The following is a 16,194-nucleotide window of genomic DNA, read 5'->3' on the forward strand; positions in this document are numbered from 1 at the left end:
TTTGATATAGTCTCCCACAGTATTCTTGCCAGCAAGTTAAAAAAGTATGGATTGGATGAATTAACTATAAGGTGGATAGAAAGCTGGCTAGATAGTCGGGCTCAATGGGTAGTGATCAATGGCTCGATGTCTAGTTGGCAGCTGGTATCAAGCGGAGTGCCCCAAGGGTCGGTCCTGGTGCCGGTTTTGTTCAACATCTTTATTAATGATCTGGATGATGATTGCACCCTCAGCATGTTCGCAGATTACACTAAGATGGGGGGAGACGTAGATATGCTGGAGGGTAGGGATAGAGTCCAGAGTGACCTAGACAAATTGGAGAACTGGGCCAAAGAAATCTGATGAGGTTCAACAAGGACAAGTACAGAGTCCTGCACTTAGGACGGAAGAATCCCATGCACCGCTACAGGCTGGGGACCGACTGGCTAAGCAGCAGTTCTGCCGAAAAGGACCTGGGAATTACAGTGGACAAGAAGCTGGATATGAGTCAACAGTATGCCCTTGTTGCCAAGGAGGCTAATGGCATAATGGGCTGCATTAGTAGGAGCATTGCCAGCAGATGGAGGGAAGTGATTATTCTCCTCTATTTGGCACTGGTGAGGCCACATCTGGAGTATTGCATACAGTTTTGGGCCCTCCCCTACAGAGAGGATGTGGATAAATTGGGGAGAGTTCAGCAGAGGGCAACGAAAATGATTAGGAGGTTGGGGCACATGACTTATGAGGAGAGGCTGAGGGAATTGGGATAATTTAGTCTGCAGAAGAGAAGAGCGAGGGGGCATTTGATAGCAGCCTTCAACTACCTGAAGGAGGGTTCCAAAGAGGATGGAGCTCGGCTGTTCTCAGTGGTGGCAGATGACAGAACAAGGAGCAATGGTCTCAGATTGCAATGTGGGGGGTCTAGGTTGGATATTAGGAAACACTATTTCACTAGGAAGGGGGTGAAGCACTGGAATGGGTTACCTAGGGAGGTGGTGGAATCTCCATCCTGAGAGGGTTTTAAGGCCCGGCTTGACAAAGCCCTGACTGAGATGATTTAGTTGGTGTTGGTCCTGCTTTGAGCAGGGGGTTGGACTAGATGACCTCCTGAGGTCTCTTCCAGTCCTTATCTTCTGTGAATCTATGCTTTCTTTAGAACACTGTCCTTTCTCCATTGCCTTCCCCCCCCTTTTCTATGTTCTTGGCCAGCACAGCCTCTTCCCAGGTCACTACATTCTGCTCTTTTCTCTGCATATAGCTTTCCTTATGCTCGTCCCTCATCTATTCTCCCTTCCCCGGTCCAGTCACACACACACGCACACACACTCTCTTTCTCTCTCTCTCTCTCTCACTCTCTCTCTTCCTGGCACCTGCCCTGAGTTCCAGATAGTGACTGATTATTATATTAGGCAGTGTGGTCCACTTAAGAAGGTTGATGCCAGTCCAAAAAGGAAAACCATCGCGGCTCTGTGGCCAACTCACTTTAACCACATCACTCCTTTCCTGAACTTGGAAAACTCTGGCTGACTGGAGTCCCAGAATAACAAGGTTTTCCATTCCTGAGAGGAGCATTGGACATTCGGCCATTTAAAACAAGAAGAGGCTCCACTGCAAGTACTAGGTTCAGACTAAACAATAGCAGAACACCCCCAAAGGTTTTTCCTGTTAAGGGAGTGACTGAAAATATTTTAAGACACATATTTTTCTGCAGGATGAAGATGCGTCAGTAGAGCTGTTTGTTGGCGTAATTCTTGAATAGTAGGGGTCTTACATGCCAGTGCTGTGGTGCAGCAGTAGAGTGATTGAGGGCTCCATAGGTAAATAGCAGAGCTGCTGTGGGTCAGGACAGAAGTCAATCCGCAGAGAGGTCTGTGAGCTAGACTGGACTAGGAGGAGTATTGGAGTTGAGTTTGGAGGTGCATTAGTAGTTCTGTTATGATTAGCCAGTTTTGTGACAGCCTTAAATTCCAGCAGCAGCTCCTCGTTCCTCTGCCATCGCAATAAAGTCTTTACCTTTTCTTGCCGGCTTTACTTTCTGCTCCTTCACACATGCATTGAATTGCTCTGTAGGAGGAAATCTGGTCGATATGTTCAGAGGCATGCGGCTGGCATACAGGAAATGTGCTGAGGTTGGCAAAGCCTTTTAGCATGCTAGGTCAACCTTTGTGGCTCTCTAGTGAGCAGCTTTTGGAGGGTCAAAGCAGCCACAGGAATTCTGAACCCTCTGAGTGCTCAGGCAAATCCACCCGTAAGCCATTAAAATGATATAAGGAGACAGAAGTTTGCTGTTCTCCCAGGTCACTGATATCTTTTAATTATGATAAAAGCTTTAATTACATCAGGGCACATTTTCAAAATTTGCCTTCCCAACAGCTTGTGAAAATCTCACATTTCCTGGCAAGAAGGGACTTGGGAACAACTATCCATTCCATATAGTTTGTGTGTATAGATAGATGTATGAATTGAAAACACAGTTAGATGGCCAATTTGGAAAATTCAGCCCAGAAAAATGATGCTGGTGCTAGGAAGGAATCCGCTGCACTAGCTACTTGACCTTATCATTTTAAAATAACAAGAAAAGGAAACATTAAATAGACTTTATAAAAATCAGCAAAATAGCAAAGATTTCATCTTTAAAAGAAAAAAAGCTTTTTTATTTTATGGGTTTTATACATCTCTCTACTATTGCATCCTGGTAAATACTCAGGAGCAGATTCTCATTTGCACCCTCTTTAAGGGCATTTTACACCACCAGAGAGAGGTAAAGGGTTCTCAGTGCAAATGAGAATTCAAGCTTCTCCTTCGAGTGATGGTCCCTATATGTATTCCATACTTGGGTGCACATCCGTGCCATGTGCCTGAGTCCGGAAGTGCTTCTTAGCATTGTCAGTTGACTCACATGTGCATCCCCTTATGCTCTCAGCCGAGGGTATAACAGACAGTGCTCCAGTTCCCTCTTACTGCCACATAGCTTAAGTCAGGTGGACTCCCTCACATGGTGGATGGATCCTTCCAAGGTCATGGTCAGTACCCCCTTCACTCCTCTCACTATGCAGATCACAATCACAACAGACGCTTCTCTTGTGGGCTGGGGAGCCCATCTAAACCATCAGAAGGCCAGGGGATCTGGATGCCACAAAAGGCCAGAATGCATATAAAGGTGCTAGAACTGAGAGCAATCCGTTTTGTGTGTCAGGCGTTTCTTCCTCTCACTTGGTCCCACCATGTTCAATTACTCTCCAACAACATCTCAGCGCTCATGTACATCAACAAGCAGGGAAGCGCCAAGTCTCCCTCCCTCTGCTCTGAGTACATCCACCTTTAGAACTGGTGCTGACCAATCAAAGGGCCAAGCCCTCTTCTCCCAACAAATCTCCAAATGGGTCTCCAGGTTCATCCATGAATGCTATACACAATCCAGTGTCCCGCTGCCTCATAGAGTCATGGCATACACCATACAAGCAGCCACATCAGCCTGCATCGCGGACATCTCATGGCAAGACATCGGTCTTGCATTGACCTGGTGCTCTGTCCACATGGTCACATCCCACTACACCATTGCCCAGGCAGTGATTGTGGATGCTGCTGTAGGCCAGGCTGTACTGCAGACTGCATGTCCTATAGCATCCTGTCACCCACCTATGCACTGCTCACTAATCACCCACATATGGACTACACATAGGGACCATCACCTGAAGGAGAAGAGGAGGTTACTGACCTGTAACTGGAGATTCTTCAAGATGTGTGGTCCCTATCTGTATTCCAATATCTGCCCTCCATCCCCACTGCTGCGGATTGTACTAATCAGCAGTAAGAAGGACACTGGAGTGGTGTCGACCTGCACAACCTATCCTTGGCTGCGAGCACGAGGGGACGCATGACGCACATGCGGATCAGTGGACGCTGCTGAGAAACACTTCCGGACTCAGGCATATGGTGTACGTATACCCAAGTATGGAATACAAATAGGGACAACGCATCTTGAAGAACCTCCAGTTATAGGTAAGTAACCTCCTCTCTTGGGGCTGGTCCACACTAACCCCCCACTTCGAACTAAGATACGCAACTCGAACTATCTTAGTTCGAACTTACCGCGGGTCCACACGCGGCAGGCAGGCTCCCCCGTCAACTCCGCGTACTCCTCTCGCGGAGCAGGAGTACCAGCGTTGACGGCGAGCACTTCCGGGATCGATTTATCGTGTCTAGACAAGACACGATAAATCGATCCCAGAAGATCGATTGCTTACCGCCGGACCCGGAGGTAAGTATAGACGTACCCTTGAGGTCTGTCCTGAATCAGTGGCACTGCTCACTGCAGTAAGTCCCATATAATACTGCCACTCGCAAACATTCAAATATTAGGCCCCAAACAATCCTGAGAGTGGCTGAAAAATAACAAATTTTTTTAACTATATGTACATGTTGAGTTTTTTTTGTATTTGTCATCTAGTTTCTGAGCTTTAGCTCACACTCAGGTCATGACTTCAGTCCTTTCCCTGCAGCCACGAGGACTAGAAACTTCCTTTTTTTTTTTTTTTTAATGAAAACTGAGATTCTCACATAGCCCTAGGATTGCAAAGCTGGGGCTCTATGAAAAACACTCTATCCTGAGACTTATGATAAAATCTCAGGAGTTGGCAACACCAAGCAACTCAATTGGGCCTGATTCTCATTTATGCTAAGGTCCCTGATCACCACTCTGGCAGTGTAAAGGGGCAGTATAACACACCCCCATTGAAATCAGTGGAAGCTTTGCTATTCATTCCAATGGGCACAAAGTCTCTGATTTGGGAATAATGAATCTTCTTGCTATTTGGCATGTCAGTTCATTTCCTTCTTGCTGGCCTCTCTTTTTGAAAGGAAAAGGTTGCTGACAACAACAAAGAAAGGAATCTCCAAAAGGCCTCTTATGCCTAACAAGGCAAGAAGTCTGAGCTGTAATCGCTGTCTTTCTAAGCTTCAATATATTACCACCCGCCCAGTCATTCCTGGCTAACATTTGCATGAACTCCAGTGTACACAACTGAAGCAGCACACAATACACATTCCGGAGGAATGGGGAAAGGAGCTAAATCATTAGAACTTATGCCGGCAGCTGCCAAGCTACTCAGGTTCCAGCTTTCTTGCTGCTGTAGCTAACAGGCTTGGTTTCTTCACCATTTTTTCATCTGTCTCTGGGGACTTTTGCCTGGGTTCTTCCACTGACGCTGAGTTCCTCCCTTTGACAAAATTACATTTTAACATTGAAAAGTCAATCAGAGCCTGGACACACAAGGGTTCTTCTTAAAACTTTCTCCTTGCCACCTGCAGATTCTTCTTACTGCCTATCTAATGCCTTTTATGTCTGGGTAGAAAAATGTTCTGCATGTGTGTTTGATGATTTCTTACCACTTGCAGGAACCCTTCTCATTCCCACCTATCAGTTCAGGTTTTGTTGCAAATCCTCCTTCTGCTTAGCTTGTGGAGCCTTGTAGGCCAGAGTATCCTACTGTGAAGGCCTCAAAGAAAGCAGAAGGATCATTGGCCTCCTCTGCTTCTGGCAGGCCTGTGCAATTCTGTCTTGGTCTATTATCCCAGGCATGTATCTATTATCCCAGGTCAACATACAGACCTTTAGTATTGCAAATGCTGGTGAAGTTAAATTCTCTGACCTGGAGTTCTTGCTGCTAGTCCATGCGCCTACTCACTGCTCCAGGCCTGGTTCCCTTTGGCTTGTGTTGCGCTACAGGCCAGCTGGTACTTGGCCAGCTTCTCATCTACTAAATGCCTCTGGTATTTCTTTCAGAGCAGCCAGCCTGGCTGGTGATCCCTGTTTTTCTGGGACAGAGGCTGCATTTGAAGATAATGTCCCTGGCAAAAAGGCTGTACTTTGGAGGTAAGGCATGAGGAGTAGGGGGGAGTATCCTTGTGATTTTCAGTGTGATGCAAGGAGAGACAGAGAGAAGTGATTCCCTTCCATTTTAATTGCCAGGGAGAAGGGAAACTGAGACTTAGAGCGGGATAAAGTGAGACAGAACTCATAGCTTCAGACGTTGGCCGCCTCTGACCCTCAAGGACCAAGCCTTTTAAATAGCTTTCCGACTACACACTTCCAGGGAGAATGTGTACTGGACATCCTTGCAGGAGCCTGGTACTTGCAGCACTTGCCATAACATTGTTTTACACACCTCAGTTTGGGGCCTGTATACCTTTCCCATGTTCTAAGCATGTTTAGGCCTCACCTGTGAGCATCACTTGAGCAGAATAATGGGAGATGTTGAGATGATGGACAGCCTTGGAGTGAACCTGGAAATCAACACAAAACTGATTAAAAAAGAATGGTTTTTCATGCAACGTACCATTGGCCTGTGGAACTCACTGTCACAATGTATCTTTGAGGCCAAGAGCTTAGTAGGATTCAAGAAAGGTCTGGACATTTATAAGGGAAATAAGAACATCCAGAGTTACAATAATAAAAATTGAAAATAAACATGAAGAGATAGAAACCCTCATCCCTCATGGCACAAGTCAATTTCTGCCTATTGGGGTCAGGAGGAAACTTTGTCCAGTTATCCCAGAACTGTAGGGTTTCTTGCACCTTCCTCTGAAGCAGCTGGTACTGTCTGCTATCAGACATGGCATGCTCTACTAGATGGCTTATGTAGCTGCACCTACAGATCAAGAAGTTTTGCAATCAGCAGCAGTCCAGCTCAGGTACAGAGTCATCCTCTTCTCTGTCCTCTCCCCCCACCCCATCTTTTCTGCTTCTCCATCTTACTTCTTGTTTGCTCCTCCGCCCCACTGTTCTGTCATCATGGGACAGTCCAGCCCATGGTGGCTCCGGAATCAGCTACAAGCGGGTGTGGTTTTCAAGCCCAGGGAAAATCGGAGTGATGGGGAGTTGTCAGTTGAACGTGTACTCTTCTTTGTTCCTGCTGCTGATCAAAGGGCTTGGGTCGGCTCTCACTTCCCTGGGTCAGCATGAGCTGGAAAGGGCACCACACAGTTCCCTTCCCTCTGAACTTCGCAGCAAAGTGAATCTGCCAGGGACTGTCATTCCCGCCAGCATCACTCAGCGCTTCATCGTGAGCCTTATTGCCACCATCTGTCTCTGAGGCTCTGTCTCTGTGCGGTGGCCCAGACGTCTGAGGGCCACGCTCTGGGGTTTTCCTTCCAGCAAGGTAGTTCAGGTTTTGAGCCTTGCTTGTCTATATGCTGGGGACACTCGCTCTATCTTTCCTCTTAGAATTTCCGGTGACCCCACTTCCCTCCCTATGCACCCTCATGACAACCGGGATAAGCCCATGTGCTTGTGCTAATGGGCCCTAGTACTACCCAGCTGGCGACTCGGAGCACGGTGTTCTTGGTGTAAGGCACTGGGATCTGTGAAAACACGCTTCCCCCAGGACTTCAGCAGAGCTCAAGTAGGCATGGTGTAGACTAGCTGTTCAGTCAGGATTTTCCCGGGGGGAGCGAGGCTGGGGTCAGAACAATGGTGCCACTGCCAAACCTAAAGCTGCAGGGTGCTCCTGCAAGCCAGAAGGATTCCGCCCCATCAGGGGCAGTGTGCTGGGGGGATTTAACCGCTTGTGCTCCATTGTTGCATAGTATAGAATAGAGATGCTTCTTGATGACTCAGAGCTCTGTGGGGAAAGCAACATGAGCCCTTTGTAGAATAAGGAGGGGTTTCCCTAGCATCTAGGCCCTAGCGGGGCAAATCACATGTTTCTCTCCTCTTCCCCTTCTGTCTAGCCTCCATCCACTACTCCCCTAATACTCACCAGTAATGCCCCTGCTCTGGGCTACTTAGAAATAGCTAAGACAGATGTAGCTAGGCTAGATAGTGCTAGAGATGGCAGAGCCATGAAGAAAGGTTGTACACTGAATCTTGGGTCATATAGCATGGGACCCACTTGACTGGTATCTCAAGGACCTCCAGCATTGCTTAAACCGGCCCTGGCTGGTTGTACTTATTCTTAGAACTGGTTGAAACGTCCAAATTAATTTCTGCAAAGAAAAACTCATTTTTTTCACTAAACAAATTTTAAAGAAAATGACACAAAAAATTGTGTTTGATTTTGAATTGAAAATTTCAGTTTGGCTTTTGAAAACCAAAACGAAAGGAAAATTTCTATTTGAAATTATACAAAAATGTCTCTTTTAGAATTTTTCTCTCAAAAATTGAAAACTGTATGAAAATCAACTTGGTTTTGCCAAACATTTCAATTTTCATAAAGTTGCCTCTTTTTATTCTAGGTTTCAGAGTAGCAGCCGTGTTAGTCTGTATCCGCAAAAAGAAGAACAGGAGTACTTGTGGCACCTTAGAGACTAACATATGTTCCATTCTATATGCACCCGAAGAAGTGGGCTGTAGTCCACGAAAGCTTATGCTCTAATAAATTTGTTAGTCTCTAAGGTGCCACAAGTACTCCTGTTCTACTTTTTATTCTAAAAATTCGTAACATTTTTTGTTCTAAAAGGTTCAAGCAACTCTGGTTATCATTGTATGTCCTTTCCTGGGCTGAGTCTATTCCTAGTCAACATTAGTTAATTGACCGGGCAGTTTTCATTATGCATGCCGTAGAGCCAGGAGTGACGGCTGCATTCAATGAAATCAAACTGGGAATGCAGAGTTGGATTTCCTCAATTACGTCTCACTCCCTAGACGTAACAACACAAGGGCTTCACTGACAGGAACCAAAATAATGTGCCCACCTGCAGGCAGCTCTAGCTTTTTTGCCGCCCCAAGCACGGCAGTCAGGCAGCCTTCAGCGGCATGCCTGTGGGAGGTCCCCGGTCCTGTGGATTCAGCAGCATGCCCACGAGAGGTCCGCTGGTCCCGCGGCTTCGGCGTACCCACCGCCAAATTGCCACCAAATACGTGGGACCGGCGGACCTCCTGCAGGCATGCCGCCGAAGGCTGCCTGACTGCCGCCCTTGCAGGGACTGGCAGGGCGCCCCCTGTGGCTTGCCGCCCCAGGCACACGCTGGTGCCTGGAGCCACCGCTGCCTGCAGGGGCTTGTGAATGCACCCATGGGCAGCTGAGACCCAAGCCATGTGGAAGTCAGGTAGAACGAAAAGGCCAGTACTAGAGACCTCAGGCTGTGTTGTCCACTAACATAAATCCTTCAAACCAAGTTGGGGCGAGGGTCTTAGCACTGAGCAGGTCTGGTGGGGTGTGAAATTGACAACACTAGTTATGGATACCAGGAGCTGCATGGAAATTTTGCAATGAGTTTATTTTCCGGTCCTTGTTATAAATACCCTCATTCTAAAACCCACTTTGCCATAATGCTCAAGCACAGCTGCGCTACATTTTTAGACCTACATGTAAGGTATCTCCGTCCCTCCACCCCCCTCGCCTCCCCCTTGGGTGCACCTAAGGGCCCTGTGTCTGTGATCAGAAATAGATAGTATCCACTGACTTGCTAATTGTAATGCATCCTGATAATGCCAGCTATAATTAGCTATGTGTATCAGAGCTGGTTTGTTGGCGGAAGTTTTCCTGACCCCATTATTCTACTTTAAATAGAGGACTTTGCAAGGGGGGGAGGGAGGGGCCTGGAGTGCCTCACAAAGCTCAGCGTTTCAGAGCCAGATCTTGCTAAATCTAACTTAGCCATCTCTGTAGAGGCCAGTGTGGATTCAGTTTAACTAGCTGTGTGTCCATACAGAGATAATGGCATATGCTGCTTTTTATAAAACACTGCTTGGCTCACAGGGTATGTGATGAATAGACACAAGGGCAGATAGGTTCACTGCTGCAGGGTATCTACTCTATGCTCATAGACTCTGAAGGGCTCACTCTGCTAGCATGTAAGGGGTTAATGTGTTACCATGGCTTCGCAACCCTGACTGATCTATCTGGGTGACTTTAGGGCGCCCATAAAATGCAACTTTTAGCCCTAATCGGAGGCAAGGGTGGTATAGAGAGGAACAGTGCAGGCTTCCCATACACACTGCACTTGTATCCTGAGCTGCAGCACCCCACTAGTCCGGTCATGAGCCCTTCACAGCTCTCCCTATGCACCTATGGCTTGCCTTGCTGCTCTTCCCTCTGTTCCAGTCCCACCCTCTACCTCCCACCAGATCCACAATGCACCCAATTCCCAGTTAGCTGCATCCCTGGGACTTACGGTTGGGCTTCAGGAAGTCTCCAAGTGCAAGTTGTTCCTAGCCTGCAGTGTAAATCCTGTTCCAGTCTGGGACTCCCTCTGAACAGAAATGGCCAGCTGTGCTTATCTGCACCAAATTAACTACTTTGTGGTGTGAACCAGCTTTTCTCAGGTACTCAGGTGAGACCATTAAACTTATTTGACTTTTGATCTAAACTTCTGAGGCAGTTTAAAGAGTATGATCCTACTCTGCCCTATCTTGCTTCCTTGATTGTATCACAAACTCACCCTAAGCATATAGATACAAAAGCCCTTAGCTTCCTTTTCCTGCAGTCCCACTCAATTTCATATGTTATAACACAGGACACAACATTGATAAACCCTCCAAGATGGTACCCTGCGAAGATTGTACTGGCTGAATACTCTGGGACCAACTATTTCTGCATATAGTTTGCCAACTACTGTTTTGTCTGTCCAATCTATCCTGAGGACATCAGCATGGTAAAGCAGCACCTATTTTGACAATTGTGCAGTTCGATAACATTACATACAAGGAGGAGAAAGCACTTCATGTAATATCCTGCAGCCAGACCTCAGGCTATGATATCATTGGATCTTACAAGCTAATCATGGTTGAGTCAGGTCAGCAAATGGATGGGAAATTAGGTATTTCAGGAAGTCGTGCTGGTGAGTTCTTCCACCGGAGTCAGTGCTAGACCAATGTCTTATTCTGGAGTTGGGGACATTGCTTTGCTGGAGACATCTGTCTCAAATGAAATGTAAAGCTGAGGTCCTGATTGCTTCTTGTCATTAAATATCTTGTGTTGCTTTTTGTGACGGTAAGCATGTAACCCCATTGTTTTGGCCACATTCCAGTAGTATCTGTATTGAACCTTCCATTGCAGTTTCAGTTGGATTTCAGTGTTTTCAGTTTCAGTGTTTTTTTCCCCTTTCTGTCCTAACCTACCAGGTAATGTTGCCGTTTGTTGTTAAACTGTTGGTGTGTTCTAGCTGAAATTAACCCAAGAACTGCCACTGCCATCACTGCAATCTCTCCTGGCCTCACCTAGACACTGGGAGATGGAGTTTTCGGAATTCAGCAGATAAGCATTAGTCCCTTGAGCTCATATGGAATAAATGGGGGGGACCCATTGCTTGGCCAAAAGCTGGTTTGATTTGACATTTGCAAGGTGTACATAACCTACTCATTTGCATATATGGCAGTGTGGTGCCAGCCTCTGGCTGTCGGTAGGCACTGGAGCTGGGCCGATGTGCATGATGGAAAAGGAGACCGAATGGAACAAGAAAGGTAGTACAAATATGATGTGTTTTTGTCATCTGAAGTTTTTGGTGCATAAAACTCTGCAAGGGAATGGCCATTGTGCATGATGTGTCCCAAAGGGAATAGTACACAACGGGGTGGGGGGAGTTTTGGGCTGTGTGTCTTCTATCCAATAAAGTCCCCCAAAGATTAACTAGGACAGTCGGCTCTTCGACTGTGGGATCCCACACCAACACAGAAACTGAAGAGTTCAGCTGTCCCAGGCAGCTGAGTTATCAGCTGCTTCATGAGCATCACCTGTTGCTGAATGTAACAGTGGTGAAGAACTGCACGCAGGGCGTTTCAGGCTCAGGGAATCACATGGGCTTTAGAAGATCATATACTGTAGGGCTCAATCCTGCAAGGTGCTGAGCACCTTCAGCTGCCCTTGTCTTCAGTGGAAGTTGGGTGTGCTCAGTGTTTGTACGTGATCAGACTCCCCAGACCTCCATCTGCCCTGTGTTGGGATCTGATGTCCCTAACCCATCCGCAGGCCAAGCCTCATTTAGCTACGACTGCAGCCCACGGAGAGGAGCATGGTGTGCAATGGCTAGGGTTGGCCATTGGTGCCTATAGAATAAGTAGGCTACCAATGGTTCCCTCTTGTTAGACCACTAACTTTTTATTACTTATAGGGTTCAAATAAGAACTACATAAATTCATGGAGGATAGGTCCATCGGTGGCTATTAGCCAGGATGGGCAGAGATGGTGTCCCTAGCCTCTGTTTGCCAGAAGCTGGGAATGGGTGACAGGGGATGGATCACTTGGTAATTACCTGTTCAGTTCATTCCCTCTGGGGCACCTGGCATTGGCCACTGTTGGAAGACAGGATATTGAGCTAGATGGACCTTTGGTCTGACCCAGTATGGCCGTTCTTATGTTCTCATCACCGACATATTTTTGTTGGGTGGTCAGATTTCCAGGTGGAAGGGAGTTGTCAGAACAGGTTTCTATGGGAAGCTGGTAGTCCCACAGATAAGAGGACATTGTAGCCAAGTGGTTTCATCTCTGGATGTGCCCTCAGCAGTGGAATTGGTCAAAAGCTGAGTGCAAGTGTGTTTTTGGACTTCCTGCAGGTTACGCTGCGAGTGTCTGAGAAGCAGGGAGTTAGCAACCATTCCCCCACAGGCCCTGCTGCTGAACCGAGGGTATACTTTGCTTTTGACTCTCTCTTTGCCTTTTTTTTTTTTTTTTGTTGAGTCCGCACATTGACTTGTTGTTATGTAAAACACCAGTGAGAGTGAGCCAGACAGAGAGAGGGAGAGATTCTTTAGTGTCGGAATCTGAGTCACATGGGCCTGTTTTATATCCCCCTCTGCTAATCTCGTTTCTATAGAAACAAGATTGAAAAAAAAAAGTCGAGCTGAGAGCGAGAGAACCGAGGTGATGGGTGAGGGAAATATAGGTGGCGAATGAGGAGGAAGGGCCAGCGTGTGTGGGGGACGTGTAGGCAGGATAGGCTCAAGAGGGGATCTGGCAGTTGCAAAGTGGGGACGGACCAACGGACACTATTCCCAGCATGAGTGATTAGCTGTGACGGAGCGCTCGTGCACACGCGCGTATGTGTGTTGGGGGGGGGATTGTTTGTTTGTTTGTTTGAAACATTTTCTGAAATGAACTGATCCTTCCAAGAAGGGGAATCAGGAGAGACTGAAAGAAAGGGACCGGAGCATTGGCAGGTGAGTGAGCAAACGGGGTAACAGGAACCCACCTAGAGGGCTCCAATGCCAGCCAGTTTGTGTGTGTGTTTGGCATTCTTTCCTAAGTGAGCTTGCCACAGTGAGAGTGAATAGTGGTGAATGAGACCCAGGGCACACTGCCACTCAAAGACATCAGCATGTGTAAGAACATGCCATTCTGGGCATCCAGGTGAGAGGGGTTTTGCAACAAGACACCTGCATTAGACTGATTGAGTGGAGGGCTGTTTGGTGTTATTTCCTTTCTGAAGCCTGAGGAATGTTAAGCCCTGGCTCCCTAAAAGGCTGCTGCTGCATGGGAAGCAGCTCCCCATGTTAATGGTCAGGTTTGATTTTTGATTCCAATTGCATCCATGTAAATAAATAGCCCTGGTGAGCCAAATCTCTCTGGAATGTAACTCATGCAGTGAGCAGTGCTCTCTCCCTTCCCGCTCATGTGCGATGAGTCCTCCTGAGTCCCGGCATGAGGCGTGTGTGCCCATCAGCGTGATCCCAGTTAGAAAGTTGGATCCTTAAGCGACAGAATCGTGATTGGAGGGTTGGGGAGGCAGCAAAATCATTCATTTGTTTTGGTTGCTGTAGAGAGTCTGGGCTGCTCATAACCATTGCACCAGTGTGTGCACTGCTTCCCAGGACCATAGCCTATCTATAAGCACGTGTGTTGCCTCTTGGGACGCAGTGCCATCTGTAACTATAAAGCATGAGAATATCTGCTGCCTTCCTGAACCATAACCATTGCATAAGCACATGGCTTGTCTTTGGCTTGCTCTAGTCAGTGCACAGGTGTAAGTTTTTCCTATCTGGAATATGGGTTCTAAGTTTCGATTGCACAAATGCACATGCTCTTTCCAGCCTGTCTATTGCCACTCCATAAGAATGTGTCTTGCAGGGCTTGACTTGTCTGTAAGCATTGTGCAAGAGTGAGTGCTGCCTACACCAGTTCTGGTCTGGCTGTAGTTATTGGACAAACGCAATCTGGTCTTTCTGTAACCACTGCATGGAGGTGAGTTCTGCCTACCTGGACCCCTGACTATCTGTAACCATTGCAGCGAGCCTGAATGCTGCCCGCGTGGTTTCCAGTGTGTCCTGTAACGCTGCACTTGAGACTCTGGGATGGGCTTAACCACTCCACAAACACACCTGTTTCTTCCTGAGTCTTGGGACTTTCTGAAATGATTGTATAATCAAGCACGTGACCTTCTGTAAATACAAATTGCAATAACTCTTCCAGACTCCCATTCATGAGGGCCTAGTGTAGAATTCAGAAGGAGTGGTCGTTAGCAGGTGCCCGTTCTGGCAGGTATAGCACGGGAGTGAGCTGGTGAGATGTGATCTGGTTCTAGGTTACAGGAAGAATGGTCTGTCAGAGTAGTTGGGATACGGTGCACACTTGCTCTTGTAGTCTGTTTGTTGGGATTTCTCTTCTAATCGCTTTCCTCTCACTATACTGCTAGGGCAATACACGCTGGACCCAGTTCATTTCTGATATAAACCTAGTGAAGCCATTAGGATGAATTGGGCCCACTATATTTTTGGTTTCAACTGAGCTTTGCCAACTGTCACTCAGCCATTCCCATGGACTAGCAAGTGAGTCAAACACAATTTTAAAAAATTTCACCATCACCTTTATAAAGGGCAAGTGAATTGACTTTGTGCCTGGGCTGGTACATCTTTGTGACAACTTAGCAAGACTCTGCTAACTGAAGAGCACGTCAGAACCAAGGCATCCAGCTCTCACCGTGCTGCTTCTTGGTTTCTCTCCTCTTTCACTCACTAGTGCTCCTGCTGCCTGTGAGCATTCACTTGAACAATCTGATTTTGGAAGAGTCATCCATTGTGGTGGTAGAATCAGAGAACTCTGTCTGGGTCTGATGAGGAGCTTCCTGGCTTGAGCGTTGAGGCAATATCGTTAATGTCTTCCCTGCCTGTGCTGTGCAGGAGAAGAGGCTGGAAGAGGATGAGCAGGGATGGGAGCAGACAGCTACTTGTTGTAGCCAGGTCCAGGACACTAGCTTTGAGCCTGAACACGCGCTGCTTTGGGGAAGGGTTTGACTGGGTTACTTCCAGAGTTCTCTTTGCTGCTTCCACTCATGCCAGGGGACCATACCAGTGAGCAGTTGTAGGAAGAATAGAACAAATAATCAAAATATACCAGGTTTTGTGACTGTTGCTAAGGCCATGGCAGCGCCAGGATCCAACCAGCAGTGTTTGTGTCTAGCCTGGTCCAGGTGGCTTTTTCTCATGTCAAGGAGCAGGCATTGAGGCTGGTGTGATGGTCACATTTACCATGTGGCATTCCTGCTGTGCACTTATGTGAGAATCATAGAATATCAGGGTTGGAAGGGACCTCAGGAGGTCATCTAGTCCAACCCCCTGCTCAAAGCAGGATCAATCCCCATACAGATTTTTGCCCCAGATCCCTAAATGGCCCCCTCAAGGATTGAACTCACAACCCTGGGTTTAGCAGGCCAATGTTCAAACCACTGAGCTATCTCTCCCCCCCTAAGTATCTGTACCATGGCTAATGTGAAGCTTCCTCATCCAAGGGAATATCTGTGGTGTCTGCCCTAAAGTCATTGAGTCCAGCCCCCTGCCTTCACTAGCAGGACCAAGTGCTGATTTTGCCCCAGATTCCTAGGTGGCCCCTGAAGGATTGAACTCACAACCCTGCCTTTAGCAGGCCAATGCTCAAACCACGGAGCTATCCATGCCCCCCCATGTGCATGAAGCTGTACTTTTATATGAGAGCAAACATGATGCCATGCATAGCTGTGATAATTCTCAAGTCCCCATCATGTTTTCTGCTGGTTTTAGTTAGTTGCCATGTTAAACTAAAGGCTTTTTTGAGGGGAGTGGGATCAGGGTGTTATTAGGAGGGAATAGCTGCAAGCTTCTCCACAGCTGATAAATATTTTTGTAGACAGGATGAAATGTTCTGATTTAAATGCTGAAATGGGGCAGTGAGCATGTTTAATCTGGCTGGCAGATGGTAAATCCTGGAGGTGTGATTGACAGTACAACATGGTAACTGAACAGCCTTCTCTGATAGGTAGGAGAGGATTCTTTCCACCACTGTGGTTGATACTTCATCTGATGGTTTT

General features: G+C 47.2%; 1 protein-coding gene across 17 annotated transcripts in view; it reads left to right on the top strand.

The window, feature by feature from the left end:
• The window catches only part of LOC117883932 (ankyrin repeat and fibronectin type-III domain-containing protein 1-like), a 607,608-nt gene that overhangs the window by 495,103 nt on the left and 96,311 nt on the right, over positions 1-16,194 (top strand). For 2 of the 17 annotated variants that reach the window (XM_034783846.1, XM_034783848.1), the window contains exon 1: positions 12,737-13,075. The exons of the other annotated variants lie outside the window; for them this stretch is intronic. The gene's annotated coding sequence lies outside the window, so the exon portion shown is untranslated. Of the gene's footprint in view, positions 1-12,736; positions 13,076-16,194 lie in introns of those variants that run through there. 17 annotated transcript variants of the gene reach the window in all.

This window comes from Trachemys scripta, chromosome 10 (genome assembly GCF_013100865.1).
Source record: "Trachemys scripta elegans isolate TJP31775 chromosome 10, CAS_Tse_1.0, whole genome shotgun sequence".
Lineage (NCBI taxonomy): Eukaryota > Metazoa > Chordata > Testudines > Emydidae > Trachemys > Trachemys scripta.